This window comes from Trichechus manatus, unplaced genomic scaffold, assembly GCF_000243295.1.
Source record: "Trichechus manatus latirostris isolate Lorelei unplaced genomic scaffold, TriManLat1.0 scaffold00049, whole genome shotgun sequence".
Lineage (NCBI taxonomy): Eukaryota > Metazoa > Chordata > Mammalia > Sirenia > Trichechidae > Trichechus > Trichechus manatus.
Window position 1 is genome coordinate 15105772 of NW_004443985.1, and position 15675 is coordinate 15121446.

General features: G+C 43.7%; 1 protein-coding gene across 1 annotated transcript in view; it reads left to right on the forward strand.

Moving 5' to 3' along the window:
- Positions 1-7130: 7130 nt before the first annotated feature.
- THRB (thyroid hormone receptor beta) overlaps positions 7131-15675 on the forward strand; it is a 422642-nt gene continuing 414097 nt past the window's right edge. Inside the window, exons 1-2 of the mRNA XM_004377378.2 lie at positions 7131-7345; positions 7783-7787. The gene's annotated coding sequence lies outside the window, so the exon portion shown is untranslated. The remainder of the gene's footprint in view (positions 7346-7782; positions 7788-15675) is intronic.

Below are 15675 nucleotides of genomic sequence, written 5' to 3' on the forward strand. Positions count from 1 at the left end.
TTGAATGGGAAACTAATTTGCTCTGTAAACTTTCACCTAAGCAACAATAAAATGTTCAAAAAAATATATAACAACCTTCCAATCCATGCAATAATACGGATTTATCTCAAAAACACTACACAGTGAAAGAAGCCACGAAAAGAGAGAATGCACTGTATCATTCCATTTATATAAAGCTCAAGAACTGGAAAGATAATCAATGATGATAGAAGTCAAAATAGTGGTTACCTCTAGAAGGAGGTGGTTATTTACAGAGAAAGGATACAGGGCAAATTTCTGGGTTTATCTTGTGCTGGGTGGTGATTACAGAGATGTATACAAATGTAAAAATTCATGGCAGTGAATACTTAAAGATTTGTCTATTTTACTGTATATAAATTCTAGTCAGTTAAAAATTTATCACTCTGAACTTTTTTTTTGCCCAACATTTATTTTTGGAGCTATATCCAATTTGATGCACCTAGGTCTATTTCACTATTTTAACTGTCAATTTTTTTGTTAAAGTTGATTTATGCCCCGATGGAGTTTGGCCTGGCTGACAGGTGTATTAGTTAGGACAGCACTAACTCCCGCAACAAGTAAACCTTCACATTTCAGTGGCTTAACCCAGAAGAAATTGGGTTCTTATAACAGCTAGCTTCACAGTAACAGCTCAATGTGAATGTTCTGGTTCTACTCCACGTGATGACCCAGGAGCCTCAGAATCTTCTACCTCCAATTGAAAGACAAGGGAAGAGAATGTGATTAGAAAATTTTCTAGATTTCTAGTCTGACATGCATGTATTTTTCCAGCCTCTTTTGGTCATCCCAGTGCACAGCAGCCCATAAGTGAGTAGTTAGTGAGGTGACTCATGACTTCCTGACCATCTTCACGTTTTCCAGCCCATGTACCTGCCCCACAACTACTGTTCCTACATGTAGCAGCATTCTGGGGTGATTAAGGGTGCAGCCTCTGCCACCAGTGCCTGGACCAAGCTTTGGCTAATTACTTGATCTTCCCACGCCTTATCTTTCCCATTCTGGAGAACAGAATAATACTGCTTCATGGAGTTCTTGGTCAAATTATAAAGAGATGTATGAAGTACTTACAATAGTACCTGAAACATAATGTATGTTTAATAAATGTTAGTTATAATATACATTGCATGCTATAACCAGCTATACTAGAATGTCTACTGCACCTCATACATACTCTAGGCTTCCCGCCACCAACAAAAATCAAGTTCTTCCCCCCAGGACCAGCTTCCTGGATGTGTGACCTGAGCAGCTGCATTGGGAGCCATGCTCAGAAGGGTGCTCAGGGGCTGGCACTTGGTATAATGCTATTTCATCACCATCTTGAAATTGGAACGTGTATTTTGCAAGTGAAGTTGATGGGACAATGGAGTATGTGCATGAGCAGAGGTAAGTCACACGATATGTTATGTCCGCTGCTGCTCTTCACCACTTCACTCACATATAGCTTCTTGGTGCCCCATGTTTACAGAATTCCAGTGGACCCACACTGCGTGGGATTTCAGTGAGACTCAAATCGAGTACAAGGTTAGTGTGTTACATCTGCAACTGAGCAAGCAGGACACTGACAACCTCAAGAGATCAAGCTTTAGTTCCAACTAAAATTGCTTTGAACGCAGAAAGAAGGCAACAACCAAGGAATCCTATTATATCCTTTGTTACTCATATTACTTCCCTGTATTAATTAACCACTTATTCTGAAAATAATGGCCTAGGAAGAAAGGGGAAGACAGGGCAACCCAATTCCTTTTCCTTTCAGTTCTTCCTTACTGTCAGTAAAACAAAACTAAAGCTCTGGTAGAATGTACATGTATCAAGTAGTGGAACAAAAACAGTTGTGCTGTGTCCCCACTGTTCTGGTAAGAACAACAACAAAATGCATGTATGTGCTATAAAATACAAATTGTGTAATTTCGATGATTTTGCATATGAGTTAAATGCTTTTATGTCTGCATTTAAAAGTGGTACTGCACAAGATAAGAACGAATGGTAAAATTCATGCTAATAATTAAAAATTTTTCTTTACTGAGAATGACATTAGACAGCAAATTAAAAACACTGTGACAAGTCCAAGGAGAGAACATAGAAAAAAAAGGAGACAGCTTTATATTTTAGTACCTTTAGTTGCACGTTTTCCCTGCTTTTTGAATAAGGGATCCTGTATTTTCACTGTGCACTGGACCCCACAAATTATGTTGCCAGCTTTCTTTTTTTCCCTCTCTCAGTTTTATTCTCCCAGCCACCTTCTGCAGGAAACCTTACCTGATCCCCTCCACTCTTCTGGGTCATCTTGGCCTTCTCGCCAGCTCTCACATAGCAATTTATATCTTTCTTATTGTAACTTCACCCTTGAATTAGAGTTAATTTTGAACATGTCATCTTCCCTAACAGTCTGTCTTTCCTGAAGGACAGGGGAAGACGTTGTACTCTTATCCTGCTGATCGTGAACCAGAATCAGTGGGGTCTTCATATAAAAAATAAGTTCCCAGAACTAACGATGAATCTCCAGGGTTGAGTCCTTCAGCTGTCCAGCCAGCCTGGGAAGTAGTTGTTAAATGAATGAAAGGATGCCAGTGATTTCTGTCCATGGAATGGTACTTCTTCCAGTCCCAACGCTCGCTAATAAAATCTGGTCCGTCCTTGATGGACTGGTTCTAGTGCTACCTCTTCTAGCGACATATTCCTTGATTTTCCCCCCTCCTCTCTCACCCACACTTCTAACCACCTCTAACCTCAAGTCCCTTAAAAAACCAAAATTCAAATCCAGTGCCGTCGAGTTGATTCCAACTTACAGCGACCCTATAGGACAGAGTAGAACTGCCCCATAAGGTTTCCAAACAGCTGGTGGAATCGAACTGCTGAACTTTCGGTTACCAGCTGAGCTCTTAACCACAGTGCCACCAGGACCCCTCAAGTCCCTTATCATATATTAATTATCCTTGACACGGAGCAAATTCTAACTTGAATTTTACTTCTCTGATTAGACTCCGGTAACATTGAGAGCACAGCAAGGCAGGGACTAGGGTGAGGCAAGTGAGGCACTCGCCTCTTGCAAAATTTAAGGGGATGCCAAAAAACTCAGCAATCAAGAGAAATAATCTATTTTAATGTAATATTTTTAAAAATCAAAATTAATGCCATAAGTATCCATGATGAACAAAATGTCAAAATTTTAAATAAAGACAGAAACCAATCCTATACTTGCACAACTCAGCCCACTTACTTCTGCCTAATTCCAGCCCTGTTAGGTTCTGTGGTTTGTCTTTTGACTCCAGTAGTTGTTGAATGAAGGAATATATGAATGAATTGCTTCCTTGAACCAAGTCACCAGGTTGAACCTTGTAGAATCCTGATAATAAGGATGGTGTCTCAGTTATCTAGTGCTGCTGTAACAGAAATACCACAAGTGGGTGGCTTTAACAAACAAAAATTTATTTTCTCACAGTTTAGGAGGCTAGAAATCCGAATTCAGGGCACCAGCTCTAGGGGAAGGCTTCCTCTCTCTGTCCGCTCTGACTTGTCTCTTTTCAGCTTCTGTTCCTTGGCATAGCATCTGTCTTCCTCCATTTCTGCTTGCGTGCTTCCTTGCCTGATCTGCTCTTTTATATCTCAAAAGAGATTGATTTAAGACACACCCTACACTAATACTACCTCACTAACATGACAAAGAAAACCCATTCCCAAATGGGATTATAACTACAGGTACAGGGGTTAGGATTTAAGACATATATTTCTGGGGGACACAATTCAATCCATTGTGCTCCCTCTCCAGTCAGCTGGACTGGGTCACAGGACTATGTGCTCTAAAATTTGTGTAATATTTCCTGCCTTCAATCAGGTCTCCGTGAAATTCTCCTCCATGAACCTCCTGTTGTGTAAAACTAGAAAAATAAATGCCATATTCTGCTGTAACCTTTCTTTACCATCACGCAGCCTGCCCTCACAGGGCCAATTCAAATGGAATTCTAACAGTTCATGTTGTTTTAATAACATTGCGTTAAAATTGTTCTCCCTCATTGTTACATAATATTGTTATAATCACAGGCCATGAATTGCTTGAAGAATGCCACATTATTTGTTTAGTATTTTAATTTAGTCTTTATTTCAGAAGTTTTCAGGCAAAATGTGATCACAAAGACAAAGCCATGTGAACAAAGGGAAGCAACAGTGTTCATTATAATTTATTCTCTGTATGATGTTTCCTTCTTAAGAAAGAACTTAACTCTGAGTTATACTAAAGAAGAGAAGAAAGTAAAAAAGGCCAGCAGACTTTAGGTCCTAGTCATCCACCTTACGAACAGAAGACTTGCATCTCTCTTGGCCCCTCATTTCCCCTTATTACAAAGTTGTTCACCAGGGTCCCTGCCCCTGTGAAGACCTGGCTGTCAAAATTTGTGGCCTGCCTAGGCCAGGCTTTTCCCTCAGTGGCCAGGTTTTTCACCCACAGTTAGCCACCAGAGGGCTTCATGTTTGGAACCAGGGCTTGGAATCCATTCCTTTGGTTTCAAATCCCTGCTAAGAATTTGCATTTCCACCCCAGATAGGCTGAAACAGAATCTACATTTTAACAAGATCCAAAGATGATTCTTATGTATAATAAATTTTTGAGAGCCGCTGTTCTAAAAATTAGAACAGTGGGGCCCTGGTGATGCAATGGTTAAGAGCTCAGGCTGCTAATCAAAAGGTGAGCTGTTGGAATCCACCAGCTGCTCCTTGGAAACTCTATGGGGCAGTTCTACTCTGTCCTATAGGGTTGCTATGAGTCGGAATCAACTCCACGGCAATGGGTTTTTTGGGTTCTATTAGTGGTTCTCAGAATTGGTCCATAACCAACAGCATTTCCAGTGCCTGAGAACTTGTTAGAAATGCAAATTCTCAGCAGGGGTTGAAACTGGATCCTTGGAAGCCCTGTTTGGAACAAGTGGTGCAGACTCCACAGCTTTTCTCCAAACCAACCAAAACATCCCGGGGCAGCTTTGGAGCACAGCCCAGGAAGTTCCCTGCAAAGGAGAACAACTTCTCTCCAGCTACAGCAACCTCGAAGTTCTGAACCAAAAAACCCATTGTAGCCACGTTGATTCCAACTCATAGCGACCCTACAGGACAGGGTAGAACTGCCCCATAGGTTTCCAAGGCCGTAAATCTTTACAGAAGCAAACTGCCACGTCTTTCTGTCGAAGAGCGGCTGGTGGGTTCGAATTGCCGACCTTTTGCTTCGCAGTTAAGCGCTTTAACCACTGCACCACCAGGGCTCCTTGAAAGTTCTTTAGTGCAGCCTTATAGTGAGAGTGACAATAAAGCACGGTTTATCATGGCCAAGGGCCAAGTGGAAATGGGATCTGTGGGTGACGCCCCTCCCCCTCGCCGGGGAGTCTCGGGGCCTGCAACTTTCGCTCTTGAAGCGTGCTGAAACACCGCGCATCCAGACGCAGGGAAGAGCTTCCAATTCGAGGCAGCTGTGGTTGTTTATGCTGTCGGTAGGGGTGGTGGCTTCTCACCCCCTTCCGTGAGACGCTCCCAAGAAGCCGGAATAAAGAACGCACTTCACCAGCTGGAAATCCAGAAGAGCTAGTAATAAATAATCTACATATTGTTCGGACAGTTGAAGATACAAACTGTCATAACTCTATCACGTGTATTCTACGAATAAATGCGTATAGTGAATAATGACGTCGGAATTATTTTAATACCATCTGTAAGAAAATAACTGTGCTCTTTTGTCAAAGTAGTTTTATTGCATCTATAGATAGCTTCCTGTCAACGACATTTTAGCTTTTTAGGTACGCGGTATTGTTCCAAGTGTTTCTCTCGTCCAGACTGCAGCTGCCTGCTTCTTTATTTTCTCTCCATCTGAACCCTTAGCCTACAGAACTTGAAGAGGGGGTGGAGGGGTGTTATAAATCTGTATTTGCTTGGGCAGGACTTTTCAAGAATATAAATTATTTTTGTCTTCCGGGTCTTTTTGTACATTTCCAGGGCAAACAACAGTTAATGGACAGCTCTTCTTGATCCTGTGGAGTAAGTGCCTCGACCCTGTATACACTTCTCCAGAGTATGCATGATGGGGGTGGGGGGTGGAAGAGGAGTGTCCCTTCTTAAGGGACAGGCAGGTAATGTCCTAACTTCCATTCCTGAAGTCGTAGTGATGGGGAGAGAACCGCCAGACTGCCGAGCGGCGGGAGGCCCCAGAAGGAGCCCGAGCCTGGAGTCGGCCGACACGCGCCACAAGTGGTTTGGCGGATGAGGGAGGAGCGCGGCGGTGCGGGCGCGCCGGGCTGGCCGGCACCGAAAGAGCCGTCCTCCCAGGGTCAGTCCCCACGCCCGCCTGCCACCCGCCCCTTATTCCTGCTTCCTCAACTACACGAATGATGCCCAAACCCGAGCCCCTGTGCGCCACGCGGCGGGGTGGGTGGACGCGTTGCCACCGAACCCACGGCAACGTCGCCACCGCTGGGAGGGCACGGCCGGTGGAGGGCACGGCCGGGGCTGAGAGGAGGGGGGCGCCCGCACCTAGGGAGGCAGGTGCGGAGGCGGCTGGCCGGGATGGTGTGCGCGTCGGCGGCCGGGTAGGGGTGGACGAGCCGGGCGTGGTGGGCGCGTCCGAGCGTGGGCCCCCAGCCGGGCCGGGGTGGGGGGGACCAGGGCTGGGTGAGGTGGGCCGGCCAGGCGGCCCGGAGTGGCGGCGGCGGCGGCGGGGTGTACGGCCGGGAGGCCATTTCCTCGCTGCGCCCCTGGCGGAGCCGGGTTTGCTTGCTCTTGGCCGCCGCCGCCGCCGCTGCGCGAGTGGGACCGCCGGGAGGGCCGGAGGGGAAACCAGGTCACCGGTTCGCAGACGCGGCGGGGAGCCGGCGTCCCGGCCCCGCAGTAAGGCAGCGCCCCGGGAGCCGGCCGGGAGCGCGGGGGGCGCGGGGAGGCGTGGACTCCGGCGTCCGGGCCACACTCGCTTCCTACGCCAATAAAAGTGCAGTGGCCGGGGAGGGCCGGCGCGGCCCTGGCTGAGGCCGCCTCTCTTCGCCCAAGGAGTTGACATTTTGCAGGACTCGCGCGACGCCCCGTCGCCTGCGCTCCCCGGGACCCCGCCGCCGGGAGGAGGGGGCGGAGGAGGGTGGAGACTGTGGGGCTTGGCCAAGGAAGGCGCACATCCTCGGGCGGGAGGCCGTGACGCGGCGGGGATTAACTTTGCATGAATAATGTGAGTGTGCTTGGAAAGGAGACCTTCTGCTCCCCGAGCTCGGGGCAAGCGCCCGCAGGCTGCCTTCCCCGGGCAGGGGCGCTCCACCCAGCCGGCTCGAGGGCACCGGTAATTTGGCAAGAGGACCGCGCGGAGGGGGTGGGGGGAAGGAAGGGGCGACTATCCTAAGTGTCCAGAGGGCGGGCGGGCTGGTGGCGGGGGGGTGTCTCGGGAACCTGAAGCAGTGTGGGCAAGGAGGCTTAGCGCGCGAGGGCGGGCGTGGGTGGGTGAGGAGTGTCAACCGCCTTATTACCTGCCTCCGCGGGGTTTCTACGCCCCGGCTCTGGGAGAAGGTGCCCTCTCGTGCCCAGACACAGCGGCGGCAGTCAGGGAGCCACAGCGTGGGCAGTGGTGGAGCAGGGTGGCTGTGGGGCTCCCTCTAATCGCAGAGGCTCTGTCCCTCAAACCCAAGCCCAGCTGTTGACAGGCTCCTAGTGAAATGGAGTTTGGCATCCTCAGCGCAGAACCAAGTGGAAGTTTCCATGATGAGGAAGTTGTGTGACACGGGGGTTCGGAAAAGGTTGGCAGGCGCCGAGGCGGGGTAGGCGGTTTAAAGGAACTGTGGGTTCCCCATCCCCCTTTTTCCTTCTGTCCCGGAACTCCGGGTTTGGAAAGGAGAATTTTCCTGAATGTTGGCGTGCGCTGTTGCCAGTGCCTGGCGACTGGGCTTCTCCCCGCCTCCTTGGGGAATCGGTGGCGATTTCGCTACCCTCCTAGGTCGCGGGAGGAGCCCTGGTAGTGCAGTGGTTAAGCGCTCGGTTAAGGTTGGCGGTTCAAACCCACCAGCCAGTCGAGCAGGAGAAAGAAGTGGCGATGTGCTTCCGTAAAGATTTGCAGCCTTGGAAACCCTAGGGGGCAGTTCTACTTTGTTCTGTAGGGTCGCTAGGGGTCGGAACGGACTGCATGGCACACAACAGCAACTAGGTCGCGGTCCTTTACTTCGCTTCTCTCGATGCAGCATCCTCCTCTGGGTCGCCTTAAGTTAGTTCTGATTCCCGGAATTGTGCCAGCTGTGCACACTTCAGCCCACCCCTTGCGAAAAGACTTATATAGGGGAATTTTCCTCCTAGTGGATTTCGACCTTCTTAGCTACAGTTGACATTTTGGAGGAGGATTTCCCAACGACCACTGTAGGATTATTATTAGTGCCAATTTTAAACCTTCTGATTTGTTTTTAGGAGAAGGGGGAGGAAATGGGATGCCATTGTATTTACTATAGGTTAAGTGTATAATTTTCCCCAAATGGGGAATTTTAAAGGAAGGACCTAGAAGCATAGCAATTCGTAAAGTGAGTCAAAGAGTTTACCTGAACAACCAAGTTCAGACTCTCCTCCTCCTCTCTCTACACAAATTTAGAATTTGTAAAGAGTTAAACACTGTGCCTAATCAGTAAATACATTTGAAATAAGTTCTTCCCCTTAGCATGTTATTGGTTTTAGGTGCTAGTTACATTCAGTTTTAAAAACCTGTTTTCAAGTACAAGAAATTGAAAATTCCTTGGGCAGTGCTTTAAGATCAGAGCCCAGCAATTCTTATAATGATAAATGCATTAGGTAATATAGACCTGTTGGGCAATATCTTTACATTATTTGACCTTATTTTCGCTTATATGCTGATTTACATTGTAATAATATATAGCTTGCCCTGCATTGCAAAGGAATAAAATTGCATTTCAGCCAAAAGATTCCGTGATTCATTCTGAATATTCGTTGTGACTGATCTACGCCCTAATTCGCTTCTCCTTATCTCTCATTATTCTGAAACAAGTCAGGGACTAGGAAACATTAATAAAAAGATGTTTCAATGAAATGTATTTTGAGCAGTGGATGTTTTTAGGTAAATGTCATGCCAGTTGGCTAAGTGTCTTTATTGACTCTAACAGAATTTCAAGAGTAAATTATTTGTTCGGCAAATAATGTGTTAATAGTATGTATTAGTAAATTATACATGAAGGCATTGGTGAACAAATGGCTATTTATTATTTGTGAATATAAAACAGATAGTGTCAAAATCTTATTTTTAATGAATTTCAAAGGCTTATTATATATTGAAATGAGACTGTCTGCTAGTAAATACAATTTGGCTTTATTTTACAGTGAGTGAAAGTATATTGTACTAAATATAGCCACAGAGCTGGGTTTTTTTTTTTTTTATTGAAGCAATTATTGTTGGCATTACAATACAAAGGGATAATTTTACCAACATTGGAATATTGTTATATAAAGTAACTTACATTACAAATGCACTTTTTCCCTTTTCCCTTCTCTGTCGTACATTCTGCTGTAATTAGAGATGGATTCAAACAACTTCCTTTTAAACCGGCATCTTTGGGAAAAGATGATTTCTTAAAATCACCTTAAGAGCAAAGGAAGTTGTAGATGAATTTCCTTCCCTGGGGTTTTTGCAGTTGTTTGAAGCATGGGGTATGTGGAGCCACAAATGTGTTACATGTTTCTTCTGTTGATAAGCTCACCTTTTCGATGGAAACCAGAGTAAGGATGCTCATGGTTTCTTTAGCTCCTTCTTGTCATTCTAGCGTAAGATTGTGTGTCACCTTCTTAGAAAGCCTTTCCCTGACTACACAAGCAAAGGCACTCCCCCATTACCTCTCATAACCATCAAACCTTTTTTTCTTCCTCTTTTTCCTTCGTTGGCCTTATTTGCAATCTTATTCATTCATTAAAGTTGTTTATTGGTTGATTACCTGTCTCCTCTGTCTGGAATGTAAATACCATACAGCAGGAATCTCCCTCACTCACCAATCTCGAATGTCTAGAATAGAATTTGGCACACGGTAGGTACCGAGTAAATGTTTGTTGAATAAATGAATGGTTGTGCCCAAACACTGTGTCCCCAAAAATCCCTGTCTGAGCATTCTAAATGGGTGCCATTTGGGTATACCAGTTTTGTGCTTCAGTGGGTGTCCCATGTATATACGGTACAATCTTCAGTGTTATCTTTGCCTTTGAGATGAAAGCTGCTAACCACCACCCCCCCGCCCCCAATTCTGTGTAGTACCAATGCAGAGAGTTATTTTTGTGAGTTCCTCCTGGGGGCATTTGCCCTTGTGCATGGATATCCTCAGCCGCAGAGTTTGTCTTACGCTTTACCTTGATTCCCTGGAGACATTAACCTTCAGCTCCCTGGGTTTCAACAGACTTTTTACAAGTTCCAGAGGCATTGTCAGTGCAAAGAGTGAAATTCCAGGGCAGAGACATCACTGGGTGATAGCAGTGCCTTCTCACTCAGCAGGTTCTGGCGGTGCCTGTGGCCTGGCAGCCCTGACAGGACCAAGGGCTGTGTGGTGGTATTGCTGGAACTCTAAAAGTAATAGCTGAGGAGGGGACAAAAACGGGACTGTCGTGATCCACTCGCGATAAGAAAGAGCCCTCTGTGGGTGATTTGGAAATGAGCTGGTAGGTAGTTCCCGTATGTTGTAAGTCAATCTCTCCCTTTTTACTGTTTCAAACTTTCCTAAATAGATTCTGAACTAGATTATTATGGGAAATATCGTATGATTGGGTTTTCAAGTGACCAGAGAGTGAAATACCCAAGGAGGTCATCTTCAGATTAGTTATTCATGGAAACCCTTGACAATTGGGAGTAAAAGGAAATTACATTTGATGATTATGGCAATTTGTTTTTGTTTATGGAATATCGACTTTAAGAGATGCATCCGAGTAAGTGCATAGTAAAAATCCCACGTGACCATGAGACTGGCAAAACTGGGAGGGGAAGAAAGATCAGAATCTTATCGAGGGAAGATAATTAAACTAAAATCCCAAGTACCTGCTGCTTTTGAGCTCTGAGTTTCTTAGCAGTTAACAGAAACAGGGGGCCTGGGGATGGGAGATATGCATCAAAGTTATAAGGAAAGATCAAATAACAATTCAAGAATGCTTTCTGTGGTGCTTGCTAACTAATATAGATTCAATATTTTTATTATAATAAATATGTCCTAGGATTAAATTGGGAGATATATCCTATAGATCCTCCTATGAAATATCAAACCATATAATGGACAATGCTTGAATTTCAACTCTGAAGAAAATGAAAAAGTTCTTTATATGGCCATGTCTTTTACCAATCCTCAAAGGAAAAAAATGTGGAAGGTTATTACGATGAAAAGGTATGCAGTTCGAGGCCCTGAGCTACCATGGTCCAACCATGGAGATTCTGGCGATCTTCCCAATTCAGAAACAGAGCTCAGAAAACCTAGAGGACTGAGTGATTAACATGTTCTTTAGACTAACTTTCTCAAATATCCAATGTCTCAGCCAAGCTTTTGACTAGAGCAATCTGAGAGGTGAGGACAGCAAAGAAATTGAAAACCACCCTATGGCCATACCTGGCTCTGAACAGGCTTCCCTGAGGCTTTGTTCTTTATATGGTTCTTATCACCGTGCAGGGCAATGTATTTGTATCCATTTGTCTCCCCACTAAATCGTGATGAAGGCCTGTGAGTTTATTCTTCCTTGAACCCCCAGCACCTTGACAGATGCCAAAAAAGCAAAAACACCTGTTGCCGTCAAGTCAATTCCAACTCATAGCAACCATATAGGATAGAGTAGAACTGCCCCGTAGAGTTTCCAAGGAGCGCCTGTTGGATTCAAACTGCCAACCTTTTGGTTAGCAGCTGTAGCACTTAACCACTATGCCACCAGGGTTTCCCTTGACAGATGGGCACAGGAAAATGCTTGTTGGACGAGTGAATGGGAGGGGGAGAGGGGGTGGTGGTTCTCTTTCTCTTCTGATGTTGGCATTAAGTGTCATCTTTTGACTTTGTTTTGGCTAGATTAAATGTTTAGATTTCATCATATGTCCACGTTCCAGCTGGCTGTTTTGCTAGGAGGGCTTACTCTGGCATCTAAGCTTATTGAATAGTAGATGGCACGTTGACTCCTTGGTTTATTTAAAGTTATTCTGGTTATTTATGTACCTAATATATGCCCTGGTGCAGTGGACTGTGAACTATTATGCATATACTAAGAAAAGGGGAATCTGAAATGGTCTCTATTGTGGTGGAACTGATCCTGCCTATTGGGGTTGCTCTTACAGCCCATTAGATGAAATTAAGTTACTTTATGTCAGAGGAGGTTATTGTTTTGTGGTTTCTGTAGCCCACTTGTATTAGCGGAAATCTGAGTGGGATCTACCGAGGACTTTTTGGTATCCAAGTGGTATGGAGTTGAATATGTTTAGGCCAATGCATTTCTGATTGATGATGTTCACTCTCCACCTTAAGTTCCCAAACCTGTTAGTCAATTATGGCATTTAAGTGGAGTAAAAACTATCCAAATCACTAAGTCACAAGCAGTGTATTTCCATATCCTACTTTCAGGAATCTGGCCAGCTGACAGCTAGAATGGTGATCTACATTCAGTGCTAATGGTGTTTGGTCCACACCGTCCTAATTTTAAGGGACTTTGGAGCCTTTATGTACTGGCAGCTCTTCTTGTGCATAGTGTTTTTATGGAGTGAGGATCAGCCCCACTGTGAGGTTAGGTATCTTTTTCTAAATAACCAGTCAAGCGAGCCTGGAATGAGGACCCAGAAGCCTTGACTCTCTGTCTGAGGAAGCATATTGTAACCTTCCCACGGTGAAGAAAGTCGAACATTCTGACACCGTGTTCCCTGGGAGATGTTTCTGCTGGATGTGGATGTGTTTGATAGTGGTGACCATCTTTCTTAGACACATTTCTTTTCTATGGTATGAGGATCTGCCCTGAGCAACACAGAATACCTGCATTTGAGGCTCAGGGAACATAACCTTGAACTGTCTTCTGGGCAGTGTTTATCAAAAATGAAACGGTATTTACCAAGAAATGTTTCAAGGACAGGAAACCAAAAGACAAATTCGTGGTCCAGCTTGTCAGTGTGAGGGAGCTTCTGGACTACATGTCTGAGCACTATTTTATCTTCCTGACCTGGATGTTTGTTACTCTATTTTTTTTTTCCCCCTAATCGTGCTGTTTAAAATTATTCACATTTTACTCTTAATCACATGTATATGATATATATATATGTGATTGAATATATGCATGTGTGTATATATGTATATATACATATATATATATATATTTTTTTTTCCTGACAGTGTACAAGTGTAATGTAGATAGGGCACATATAACTAGGAAAGAATTGATCTAAACTAAGTTTCTCATTTGACTTCCTAGCTCTGAAAAAGGCCTTCCAGGGAATCATGGCTTCTCTGCTGTGATCAAAAACGTAGGGATTTATTCCAAAAGTCATGAGTGATAAGTTGATTGAAGCAAAAGCATGGACAAACGAATGAGAATTGACAACACGTTTGTCTCCTGCATTTGGGAAGTGCACTTCCTTGCCTCTTCTGGAGGCTCAGGAGTGCCTGTAATCAAGAGAGCTGAGAAGAGAGCCATGGTTTTAGTGGCAGAATGTATGGTCATGACGTTTGGGAACCCCTTGAGCATTCTGGCTGTTGGGACATGTGTTGTTCAGCGGTTCTCAAGATGGTTCAGATATATTTGCCTCCCATTTATTATCTGTTTCTCTTAGGGCTCTGTTCTCCCAGGTTTTCACAATGTGTGTACAGAGTAAGTGCTCAGAACACAACGGTTGCTGATAATGATCATGACATTCCTGGGGTTTGGTCATCTTTTTCACATTCCCCCCACATACATAAATGTCTTGCCAACCTGCATGACTATACATGCAGAATCTGCCTCTGTGACAAGTGTGTGTCATGTTCTCAGATGTAGTGAAAAAGGCACCACTTGTCTGCCTTCTGCTGTAGTTCCCAGACCAGCTTCTAAATCGTGGTGAGAAATGACACAGCAATGCTGATGTCCCAAGCCACGAGCCCTGTTTCATTTTCAGTGCACCTGAGTCCCTTCTCTGAACACCTGAATATGGTGGAAGAGCCTTATCTTATTTTACTTTTTGCTTATGTTACTCTACGGTCGATCAGTTATGTCTGGGAAATCCTGAGTTGTAGCAACTGAATACAAGTGTTTTCAGAGCCTATTTTTATGCTAATATGCATTATGAAGCTCCAAGAAGGGGGATAGTAAGTAGCAAAATTTATTTGGCCACCATATTCTTTGAGTTAATTTGTTTTTTGTTTTTGTGGAAAACCTCAATTGGCTAAAGTTCAATGCAAGAGGTTGTGAGAAACAGAGGTTTAAAGTATTACACTTAAAAGAAGAAATCAGGCTCATTTGTTTTAACCTCTTACTGCATTTCAAAATAAGTGATAACTCAAAGGAACAGTATGTAGTCCCACGGGAGCATTTTTGCTTTTTCACAAAGAATCCAGTGGTTTTTATATAACACTGGTAATGCTTCCATTGTGGAAGTGTTTTGAGATGATGTTCAAATCGTGCTAAATTTCTGATAGTTTTAAAGTACTGTAATCATAAAATATATCTTTCTTTAACTTTATTTCTGATGTTCAGTTGTATTAAGTTACATAAACCCGAGAATAGTTTATTTCTGCTGGGTGTGTTTTTGTTTACTTTTTGGATTTTACCTCACCTTCACCTACACTGAAATTGCATTGAGATGATTGTGTTGAGATTCATAGTTTACATAAGTGTTGATTTTCTAATGGATGGGTATTTTATTTCTTTAATGATCAAAGTTAAAGATAAGAAGGAGAAAATGAATGAATGAATGAATGAATGAGTAGCATTATGGAAGTACTACCTAATTAAGAACAGAAATATTTTAGACCTGTCTCTTGACTTATCTCAGCTTTAATTTCCATAGTATAAAGTGATAAGAGTAGGTAAATCAGATAATCTCAAATTATCCTTAGCCTAGGAGTTGGCAAACTTTTTCTGTAACAGGCCATATGGTAAATATTTTCAGCTTTGCAGGTCACAGAGTGTTGAAACTATTCAAGTCTGAGGTTATAGTGCAAAAGCAGCCATAGATAATACGTAAAGAAATGGTCATGGCTATGTTCCAATAAAACTTTATTTACAAAAACAGGCAGTGGGTCATAGTTTGCTGACCCCTGATAGCCCAGCACCATCCAATGGAATATAATGCGAGATGCATATAGAACTTAATTTTTTCTGGTAGCCATATTGAAAATAAGTCAAAAGCAACCAGTGATATTCGTTTCAAAAATATATTTTATTTTACTCAGTATATAAACTTATTTAATATTGTAATCAATATAAAAATATTGAGATATTTTACATTCTTTTTCTTTTTGTACCAAATCTTCAATATCTAGTGTATATTTTGCACACACAAAATATTTGGACTAACCACATTTCAAGTTCTCAATGGCCATTTATGACAAGTGGCTACTGTAATTGGACAGTACAGTTCTAGCCTTAGAAATATCTATGATCCCATCAAATCCCATGCAAAAATAAATTGCATGAATTATTTCAAGGATCGAGACACTTTTTTTTCCTTGCCCCATTTATTGGTTAGGG